This window comes from Myotis davidii, unplaced genomic scaffold (assembly GCF_000327345.1).
Source record: "Myotis davidii unplaced genomic scaffold, ASM32734v1 scaffold536, whole genome shotgun sequence".
In the NCBI taxonomy this organism is placed as follows: Eukaryota; Metazoa; Chordata; class Mammalia; order Chiroptera; family Vespertilionidae; genus Myotis; species Myotis davidii.
Genome location: NW_006287679.1, coordinates 485,150 through 497,393, shown reverse-complemented (window position 1 = coordinate 497,393; position 12,244 = coordinate 485,150).

Below are 12,244 nucleotides of genomic sequence, written 5' to 3'. Positions count from 1 at the left end.
TTTATAGTTTAAGTGTATAAAGAGTTCTGAGATCCAAGTTTGAGTACCTCTAGTTAAACTATCTTATGCATAAACCAACTTTCTCACTTAAAAAGTATCAAGGACATCCTTGCATGTCATATATCCAATAATATAATAGCCACCTTTTATTAAGTGCTTAGAATGTGCCCAGCGACTGTGCTGAGCAGTTTGTACACGTTAACTCGTTTTCTTTTCCTCTTCACAGTAAACTGGGGAGGCAGGTCCTGTTCACCCTGCGCTGCTGCAAATGAAGAACCTGAGGCCTGGGTGGCTGAGCCACTTGCCCAGGACACACCGCTAGCAGGTCACCCAGTAGGTTTGAGCTCAGACACTCTGACTCCGGAGCTTACAGGCCTCACAGTAAATGTATGGAAGTCCTAAGATCTCTGTGAATAAATGCACGTTGAGGAGTTAGAAATGGCTATAGTGATGCACAGAGCTTTGATTAGGAATAACTACAGTGTACTTGTGGGTAGTTGATTTACACACCATGAATCATTAGTTAGCATAAATCATTCATTTTGAATTTTGCAGAGTAAGACAAACAATTGCTTACTGGTATTTAGTATCTTTTTATTTTTTGATATTTTTATGGGCTCAGAACCCTCAGGTCCCTGTTGCATCTGTGCACTTTCCACATCCACCTCCAATTACACCATCAGCTGACGTCAGTAACAATAAGATTCATGATGGGAGGAAGCCTGTTTGACAAGGTATGGGCATCTACACACCTGCATGGTTCCATCCTCGGCTGATTTCCGTGTATAAGATGCCCCTCAATTTTCAGTCTAAAGATTTTAGTTAAAAATAGCGTCTTATACATGGAAAATGGAAAATTATGGTATAATTTTAAGGCTGATGAGAACCAATTATTAAATATTCAGGATTTTTGTAAACTGATTGTTAAACCCTTGGTATCTTGAAATTGGACATGGTGGGGTATTTATACCACAGAAATTGGCAAATGCTACAAATCAGGGCTAGTCTCTGTCCCTGCACACAGCTCCTCACTCCCCAGAGCCAGTTCACTACCATACTCCTGGCAATAACACTTCAGGTTAAAAAGAAAAAACCTGACAACAAATGAAATATAATGTGTTTAGTGTTTAAACTGATGCTTCTGAGTCAGGGAGACCTATGTTAAACTGTGTTGTCACTTATCTGTTCTGTGATTCTGGGCAAGTTATTAATTACTATGTGCCTATATTTCTTTAGCTGTAAAAAAGTGATACCACCCTTTGTCTTTTGACATTATATATATGAGAAGTGCTCAGCTCAGTGCCTGGCATGTAGAAACAGCTCAGTGAATGGTAACTATTGTATTAAAAGGACGAAGAAACACAGAACGGCCCTGAGCATGAGCTTAGACTCCAGGCACGTGGTATCCCCATGCCAGCAGACATTGCTTTCTCTGGTTGTCAGCCCAGCCTTATCAGGTCACCTTGACCAAAAGCTGTTGATCTTGGTGAACTCTTAAGAAGATTAATGGCTTGTCTCAGCTCATTACTTACCACCTTGAAACCCCATGCACCAGACGTGGCTAGTTTGATGGACCTCAGAGAGGAAACAGGCCCTGGCACGTGGCCTCTGTAACTCCCTCCAAGGAAAGGCAGTCTGTTTGGGGTAGATGTGTTAGCAGGTAGCAGAAATTACATGGTCCTAAGAGCAAGACCAGGCTCCAGGGCATGACGATTCAGATGTGGCAATTACTAAACATGTAACACATATCTGGGGTTGAATGCAAAGAGCTTTTTAAAACTTCAGCAGTCCTGGAGTGGGGTAGGTGAAGCTGCCAGGACCAGGCCCATGTCACCTTGGGACCAGATTTTTCACACCTGATGGCTTCCTACCACTGCCACCAAGACCCTGGCCAAGGAGCATCTCGGGCCTGCATGCATGCTCTTGGGAGCAGCCCTCAGCCAATGATGGGCTAGATTTGGTGGCTAACTCTCAGCTTCCTCATCTCTTGGATGAGGCAGCTCTGAGGCATGCTCCACAGCACCCCCAGAGGTTATAGGTGGGGTGGGCCCCAGTTGGCCAGGGCAGTGACCTTACTGATTAAGGTGCCTTGCCTTCCTTCCCTTCTCAAGTTCCTGGGTTCACTTCCCAAGTAGAGTAAAGGTACTCACAAATTTGTCTCAGGGTTGGCCTCTGGGGGAATTCAACCAAAGACAAAGAGATGCCAATTATTCAGCACCTACTATGGAGAAGATGGGATGTGGGATAGGGTAAATGAAAGGAAAGGAACTGAGCTCAGAGTGGCAAAGCCAGCTTTTCAGATGAAGAGTTACTCATCTTCTGCTTTTACCCATCCTACTTGGATAGTGACATGCAACAGGCACCAAAGTTGTAAATGTTGACTGCAAGCATTTTACCAAGATCCATATTTATGGGCTTTCTGGAGAAACCTTGGAGAAAGTAGAGCAGATGTTTAATATGGAGCTTGCAGACTTGCCTTTCCATTCATAAAAATAACAGGTAGCATTTATTAAGCTCTAACTCTTTGTCAGGTGCTGTGATCAATGGTATGGTCACATTCAGTCACCACAATGAGGCTATGTGATAGAGAGGTACTATGATATTTCATTTTATGAATAAAGAAACTGAGTCTCAGAGAGTTTAAGTCACCCATCTCTAGTCACTCACATAGGTACGTGGTGCAGTTAGGATTCAACTCAGAGCCCAGGCTTGGACCCATGGCCCTGAGGGTGCTGTGCCCGGAAGTGTGCTGATGCTATAAGTCAAATTCTCCCTCTCCCATTCATCTGGGCTACAGGGTTCTTGTGCAGTTATCTTAGGAACAGATTTTCTCTGATTTGTTCTGTTTTCAGCAAGGTGCCAATACTCGTGGAATATTGTAACACTGCCCCTTTCTCTGCCTGTCTGCCTTTGAACCCCAAAACATTTCCTGCAGATACATCAGGTGAGGGTGTGAAAGCCACTGTGAGCACCAAGACTAAGAAAGCCCACCACCAGCTGTTGCCAGGAACCTGAAAACAAAATCAGACACAGACTTTGTTCTATGGAAGGAAGTAAAGACCATGGGCTCAGAGATGGCAGTGGAGTAGGTAGCTCTTGCTTACAGTGCCTCCCAGAACCACACTGGAAGTTACAGCTAAATTGGGGGAAAATCACCCTGAATTCCTAGCTGGAGACTATCTGAAGAGGAGACTTTTTTTTTTAATCCTCATCCAAGAATACTTTTTCCATTAATATTTTTAGAGAGAGTGGTGGGGAGGGACAGGGGTGTGAGAGAGAAACAGCGGGGGCGGGGCTGGGGATTGAGGCTGTAACTGAGGTAGGTGCCCTTGACTGGGAATCAAACCCGCAGCCCTTTGGTGCACAGGCTGACACTCTAACCATTGAGGGAACCAGCCAGGGCTGAAGAGGAGACTTTTAACCAAGGACTGCAAAAGCCAAGTCATGGAAGGGCTGGCCTTGCTCCCACAGGCAGCAGCTGAGGCTGCAGAGGGGTATCTCAGCTGTGGGAGGTTTCCCCTGGGAGGCGTGGAGCCTGGCCCCAGATGGGGCTCCCCAGCCCAGAGAGCCAGGCCAGGAACAGATACCCACATCCTATTCAGCTGTGAAAAGGAGTGGGGTTTCTGTCTGCCAAGGCGAGGTGGAGCCTGCTGGATTCAAGCCACCCATTTAAAGGGCCAACGTGCAACATTTTTGTCTGCAGCCACTCACCCTGGGCTTCCGTGGAGGGAAGGGTGAGAACGGGAGTCTCCTGAGGAGAGTCGTGGCTGGCTGTGGGAGTGACATGGGATCCCTGTGTTAGTTCGTCCTCTGATACTGCTGCAGCCATTTCCCATGGGAGGAACAATCCCCTCTGAGCAGCGGCCGCCTGGGTAAGGCAACTCCCCCCACCCTGTGAAATCCTGCTCACCTGACCAGCAGAGGCCAGGGCTTAGAAGACTGGGCAGACTCAGGGATTGTCAGTGACTGGCTTTGGGATGGGCCATTCCCCCACTTTCCAGGGAACCTCACAGGAGTGCCAATAGAACCCCTCCCTGAGCTTCCAGCAGACACAATCTCTGGGTTCTGTAGACTCCACCCACCTGACTACTAGGGGCTCTGCCCTGCCAAGGTCAGGGAAAATCTGGGTGAGACTCAGACTTGTGGCTCAGGAGCAGGGAAACACACCCCATCTTCTCTGAAGTCACCTACCCCTCAGGGGAGATCCAGTGACTTTATCTTCCCAATTCTACCAGAGGCTTTTTTCAGAGACTAAGCCGGGCAGCCAGCCAGCAGGGGGAGGCAGGCAGAGGCAGATCTCAGGATGCTTTGGGATGCTTGCTGACCCACTCCTGGGCCCTCTGATGGTAAAAATTGGCCTCGGAGCACAGCCGGGTCCTTCTTGTGCAGCCAAGCACAGCAGAGACTCTGGATTGCTTGTAGCTGTGGACAGGCTGCTAAAAGCCTGGCGTAGGCAGCATTTGACATCGCCTTGCCCCGGCGAACTTCCGGGAGGTCCAGAACCTGCACACCAGTGTCTGCTGCAGCCAACATCAGGGCAGGACCCCAAAGGCTTCACACTATTTTTTTTATTATTTTTATTTTTCCTGTTTTATTTTTGTTTTGTTTTTTCTTTTGAAGATTGGCCTTTTACTTCTTAGAGGCTCCCTTCCTGGGCTTGGTCTTCTGCTGGGTCGCCTTGGGCCTCCCGGCCGTGGGCTTGTCGGCCTTGGCCTTGGCCGGGCTCTTCCAAAACCTTATTATCTGCACTTTGAATCAAAACTACTAGAATTCAAAACTGTTGTTTCTAAGTGGACTGAAGATTGAAGTAAGGCTCTGTGGCCATGGAGGTGGAGTCCCCTCCTCTATGACTGATGTGTTGTGGGGAGAAGATCCATGACGAATGCACTGGAATCTGGTTTTGCTACAAATTTTTGTTATTATTTTCTTTTTCCCCCTCTTTTTTCCTTCATTTTTATTTCTCTCCTTTTATAATTCTAATTTTTTCATTTCTTATACTTTTTTATGTTTTTCTTTCTGTTATCAGAACCTGTATGACATTGCACAATGTGTTTGAACTTGAGCCTCACAGTCAGCCAGCCTGAGGATCAATCACATCCATGAATGGGCCAACAGTAATCAAGAGCCAATTACAACAGAAGGTCCCACATAAAACACACAAAGGACATTCCTAGACCACCCAACTCAAGAGATCAAGGAAATTGTGCCATAGGGTTCCATAGGATACCTATTACATAAGGCCACCACCTCACTAAGACTGGGAGTCATAGCAGATCTACCTAATGCATAGAAACAAACACAAAGAGACAGCCAAATGTGGAAACAAAGAAACAGACCCCAAATAAATGAACATGAGGAATCTCCAGAAAAAAGAGGCAAATAAAATGGAGACAAGCAATTTATCATATAGAGATTTCAAAGTAATGGTTATAAGGATGCTCAAGTAACTTAGTGAGAATTATAAGAAACTTAGTGGGAACTATAAAAGCATGAAAAAGGACATATAAACCATGAATAAGAACAAGTTGGAAATGAATAATGCATATATGACATCAAGAATACACAGGAAAGAATTAAAAATAGGTTGGATAAAGCAGAGGATTGAATGAGTGATTTGGAAGACAATTTAAAATACCAAATCAGAGCAGGAAAAAGAAAAAAAAGAAGGTAAAAGAATGAGGATCATCTGAAGGGTGCCAGGTTTGATTCTGATCAAGGGCATGTACCATGTTTGCAAGTTTGATCCCGGCCCTGGTCAGGGCATGTGTGGGAGCAAACAATCAGTGTGTCTCTCTCACATTGATGTTTCTCTTTTTCAGTCTCTTCCCTCCCTTCCACTCTCATTCTAAAAAAAACAAAAAACAAAAAAAAACAACAACAAAAAAGATCAATGGGAAAATATCCTTGGGTGAGAATTAACAAAAAAATATTTAAAAAAAAAAAAAGGAATGAGGATATTTTAAGGGAATTTTGGAGCAACACAAAATGTAATAACATCAACATCATAGGTATACCAGAAGGAGAAGAAAGTGAACAAAGAATAGGAAACTGAAGAAATAATGATTGAAAACTTTCCTAACCTGGTAAAGCAAAAAGTCACACAAGTTCAGAAAGCACAGAGAGTTCCAATCAAGACAAACCCAAAGAGACCCAGACCAACACACATCATAATTAAAATGGCAAAGATTAAACACAAAGAGAGAATCTTAAAGACAGCAAGAGAGAGTTAGTTACCATTAGGCTGTCAGCTGATTTCTCAACAAAACACATCAGGCCAGAAGGATTGGCATGAAATATTCAAAGTAATGAAAAACAAGGACCTGAATCAAAGACTATCTACCAAGACTATAATTTAAAATTTAAGGTGAAATAAAGAGCTTCCCAAACAAAACCAAACAAGAAAAGCTAAAGGAGCACATTACCACCAAACCAACACTGCAAAATGCTAAAGAGACTGCTTTAAGAAAAAGAAGAAATATATATAGAGAGGAACATAGGTACATAGATATAATGAAAAAATGGGAACAAACAAGTACTTATCAATAATAAGCTCAAATGTAAATGAATTAAATGCTCCAATCAAAATACATGGCATAGCTGAATGGATAAGAAAACGTGCCTCATATATGTGCTGTCCACAGGAGACCTACCTCAGAACAAAAGATCCACACAGGGGATGAGAGTGAAGGGATGGAAAAAAATTTCATGCAAATGGGAACAAAAGAAATGCTGGTATAGCAATAGTTATATCTGACAAAATAGACTTCAAAACAAAGGCCATAAAAGAGACAAGGTCACTACATAATACTAAAGAAATTGATATAACAAGTGGACATAACCCTGGAAATATATATGCATCCAATATAGGAGCACCTAAATATATATAAAATAAAAAACTCTTGTTGGACTTTAAGGGAGAAATCAACCACAATACAGTTATAGTAGGGAAATTTAACACACCACTGACTTCTACACAAAAAATTAACAAGGAACAGTCATTTAAAGAAGACACTCTGGGTCAGGGGGATTTAAGTGATATTTACCAAACATTTCATCCCAAAGCAGCAGAATATACATTCTTCTCAAGTGCACATGGGTATTCTCAAAGATAGACTGCATGTTAGGACACAGAATAAGTCTCTGCAAGTTCAAGAAGATTGAAATCATATTAAGCATCTTCTCAGATCACAATGACATGAAACTAGAAATCAACTACAATAAAAAAACTCAAAAGCATTCAGAGACATGAAGACTAAATAGCATGTTATTAAACAATCAATGAGTTTCCAAGGAGATCAAGGAAGATATAAAAAATTACCTGGAAACAAATGAAAATTAACACACAACAACCCCATATCTATGGGACACCTTGAAAGCAATCCTAAGAGGGAAGTTCATAGCATTACAGGCCTACCTAAAGAAGCAAGAAAAATCTCAAATAAGCAATCTATCCCTACACCTAAATGGCTAGAAAAATAACAACAAACATAGCCCAGATTAAGTAGAAGGAAGAAAATTATAAAGATCAGAGTGGACATAAATGACAGAGACTAAAAAATAATACAAAAGATCAATAAAACTTAGAGTTGGTTCTTTGAAAAGATAAACAAGATTGACGAACCATTAGCTAGAGATTCATCAAGAAATAATGTGAGAGGACACAAATAAATAAAGTCAGATATAAAAGAGGAGAAGTAACAACTGACATCACAGAAATACAAAAGATACTAAGAAAATATTATGAAAAACCATATGCCTACAAATTGGACAACCTGGGAAAAATGGAAAAATTACTACAAATATACAATCTTCCAAAATTGAATCAGAAATAATCAGAAAATCTGCATAAACAGATAACAACTAATGAAATTGAAACAGCAATAAACAACAACAACAACAAAAACAACCTCCCAGCAAACAAAAGTCCTGGACCAGATGGTTTCACAGGCAAAATTTTACCAAACATTCAAAGAAGAACTAACACTTATCGTCCTCAAAGTATTTAAAAAAATCATGAAAATTTCTAATCTTTTTACAAGGTGAAAATTATCTGAATTCCAAAACCAAATGAAGACACTACAAAGAAAGAAAATTATAGGCCAATATCCCTGATAAACATAGATGCTAAGATCCTCAATAAAATATTAGCAAATTGGATCCATTAAAAAGATCATAAAGCATGATCAAGTGGTATTTATTCTGGGGATGCAAGGTTGGTACAAAAAAAAAATTCTCAAATCAACAAATATGATATATCACATAAACAAAATGAAAGAAAAAAATGACATAATCAGCCCTGGCCAGGGTTGTTCAGTGGTTAGAGTGTTGGCCTGTGAACTGAAGGGGTTAAATTTCTGATCAAGGGCACATACTTGGGTTGCAAGTTCAATCCTGGTCCCAGTCCAGGCATGTACAGGAACCAACCAATTGGTGTGTCTCTTTCATATAGATGCTTCTCCCTCTCTCTCTTTCTCCCCCTTCCTCTTTCCCTTCCACTCTCTCTAATAAAATCAATGGAAAAAATATCCTCCAGTGAGGACTTTTTTAAAAATTATATGATCATATCAATGGATGCAGAAAAAGCATTTGATAATATCCAGCACTCATTTTTTATTAAGAAAAAAACTCTCAGCAAAGTGAGACTAGAGGGATCATATCTCAACATAATAAAGGCCAAAATGATAAACCTACAGCCAACATCATGCTCAATGGGCACAAACTAAAAGCATTTCCCTTAAGGTCAGGAACAAGATAGGGATGTTCACTTTCACCACTCTTATTCAACACTAGAGGCCCAGTGCATGAAATTCGTGCATGACGGGGTGGGGGAGATCTCACCTCAGCCCAGCCTGCACCCTCTTGAATCTGGGACCCCTCGGGGGATGTCTTACTGCTGGTTTAGGCTCGATCATAATCCTGGACCTCTGGCTCCTAATCACTCACCTGCCTGCCTGCCTGGTCACCCCTAGCTGCCCACCCCCTGATGGCCTGGTCGCCCCTAACTGCCCCCCGCTGCTGGCCAGGTCTCCCCCAACTTCCCCCTCCTTCAACACCAATCCTGGACCTCTGGCTCCTAATCCACTGGCCTGGTCACCCCTAGCTGCCCACCCCCTGATGGCCTGGTCGCCCCTAACTGCCCCCCGCTGCTGGCCAGGTCTCCCCCAACTTCCCCCTCCCTGCCAGCCTGGTCATAGGCAGCCATCTTGTGAGCGTCAATTTGTATATTACATCATTATTATATAGGATAGTACTGGAAGTTCTAGCCACAGCAATCAGAGAAGAGGATTCAAAATTGGAAAGGAGAAAGTGAAACTCTCATTATTTGTAGATAACATGATATTGTACATAGAAAACCCTAAAGACTCCACCAAAAAACTACTAGAATTAATAACTGAACTTGGCAACGTAGCAGGATACAACATTAATACCCAGAAATTGGTGGTTTTTTTATACACCCATAATGAACTATTAGTAAGAGAAACTAAGGAAACAATCCCATTTACTACTGCAACAAAAATAATAAAGTTCCTAGGAATAAACTTAACTAAGGAGGTAGAAGACCTGTACTCAGAAAACTATAAGACATTGAAGAAAGAAATAGAGGAATATACAAACAAGTGGAAGCATATATCATATTCATTGATTGGAAGAATTAACATCATTACAATGTCCATACTACCCAAAGCAATTGCTAGATTAAATACAATTCCTATTTTTTAAAAATGGCATATTTCACAGATCTAGAAAAAATATTCCAACAATTTATATGGAACCAAAAAGACCTCTCATAGCTGCAGAAATCTTCAGAAAGAAGAACAAAGTTGGAGGGACCACACTATCAGATATCAAACTAGTCTACAAAGCCATTGTAATCAAAACAGCCTGGTACTGGCACAAGAACAGGCATATAGATCAATGGAACAGAACAGAGACCTCAGAAATCAACCCAAGTCTTTATGGTCAATTAATATTCAACAAAGGAGGCAAGAGCATACAATGGAATAAACACAGTCTCTTTAATAAAAGGTGTTGGGAAAATTGGACAGGTAGATGTAAAAAAAAATGCAGCTAGACTGCCAACTTATACCATATAAAAGAATAAACTCAAAATAGATAAAAGACTTAAATGTAAGTTGTGAAAACATAAAAATTTTGGAAGAAAAGATAGGCAATAAAATCTCAGACATCTTGCATAGCAATATTTTTCCCAATATATCTCCTAAGGAAACAGAGGGAAAAATAAATAAGACTACATCAACAAAATCAAAAGGGAACCCACTATATTGGAGAACATATTTGCCAATGATACATCTGATAAGGAGTTAATCTCCAAAATATATAAAGTACTCATACAACTCAACAAAATGAAGAAAAACAATCCAATTTAAAAATACACAAAGTACCTGAATAGACACTTCTCCAAAGAGAACATACAGATGGCCAAGACACATATGAAAAAATGATCAATGTCACTAATCATCAACGAGATGCAAATCAAAATGACAATGAGATATCACCTCACACCTGCCAGAATGGTTACCATCAACAAATCAACATATGACAAGTGCTGGTGAGGACTTGGAGAGAGGGCCCTAGTGCACTGTTGGTGGGAATGCAGATGGGTAGCTACTGTAGAAAACAGTATGGAGTTCCCTCAAAAAATTAAAATGGAACGGCTTTCTTACCCAGCAATCCCACTTCTGGGAATACAACCTAAGAAACCCAAAACACCAATCAGAAAAATAAATGCACTTCTATGTTCACAGCAGCATTATTTACAATAGCCAAGATCTGGAAACAGCCCAGGTGCCCATCAGCAGATGAGTGGATTAAACAGCTGTAGTACTTGCCAGTGTGGCTCAATGGTTGAGTTTCTACCTATGAACCAGGAGATTGCATTCAGATCCCCATTCGGGGCACATGCCTGGGTTGCAGGCTTGATATCTAATAGGCAGCATGCAGGAGGCAGACAATCATTTTGTTTCTATCTCTCTCCCTTTCCCTTCCTCTCTGAAATCAATAAAAATATGTTTTGGGGGGAAAAGCTCTAGTACATCTACACCAGGAAATACTATGCACTGTAAAAAGGAAAGAACTCTTACCCTTTGTGACAGCATGGATGGACATGGAGAGCATTATGCTAAGTGAAATAAGCCAGTTGAAGAAAGATGCCATATTCTCTCACTTACATGTGGAATCTAGTGAACAAAATAAATGGAGAAACAAAATAGAACCAGAGGCATGGATACATGAAACAGACTGACCGAGTCAGAGGGGAGGGGACGGCAGAGGACCGGACAAAAGCAGGTGAAGAGCACAGCAGAAGCACTCCGTACACATCACCCTGGACACAGACAGCTGAGTGTGACGGCCGGGGAGGGGCAGGCTGGTTCGCAGTGGGCAAAGGAGGGAAAATGAGAGACATATGAATAGTGACAACAATAAATAAATAGATAAGTCAATAAATCAATAAAGCTAAAGAGCACATGTGTCAGTCTGAGTGTTGGCTGCGAAATTAATGCTTTTTTTGTCCGAATGACTTAGTCAAGATGAAGAGTGTTTTGTTCACACTGGCACGACCCTACATTTCCTGAAGAAAGGACTGCACAGGGTCGATGGGCTCCTGGAGTGACATAGTTTCCTTCTGTCCTTCAGTTCCCAGTCCTCGCCTGCCCATCTCCATCTCCCCACAGGAGTGAGTGGCTGCCTGACACTGCGGAGGGAAGATGCTGAAACCGGTCCTTGGTCCTTGGGTAACTGAGAACCTCTCTTGCGAAGGGACTGTACAGGCCGCAGCGCGCACACTCCCCAAAGAGCCTGGCTCAGGAAGCTCTTGGCACTGTCCTCACCGTCCGGCGACAGTCAGGTGGCTTGGGCTCAGCAAGCTGGCTCTGAGGACTGGGCGTTTGGTTTTGTGCTCTGGGTCCTCCAACCAGAGCCTGGCAGTCTGCCTGGCTCGGCTGTCAGCGGAGCCCTGTGAGGAGCAGTGCCGTTCGCTGGCCCCTCTGAACAGGCCGGGAAGACAGGAGACTCATCGCTGGGGCTTTTGCTGGTGGCCCTAGAGCTGGCTCTTTGCCTGCACATTCCTGTGGCCCCCAAGGGGACAGTGTGGGTCTTGGGCTCTGGGCTGGGCCAGCAAAGCAGCGAGGGGCAGGGGAGCAGTGAGGCCACTCAGGGTCTGACGTTCGCAGGTGCTGGGCTTGGCCAGGGGAGGCATCGCAGGTGGGCGGAGGCCAGCAGACGA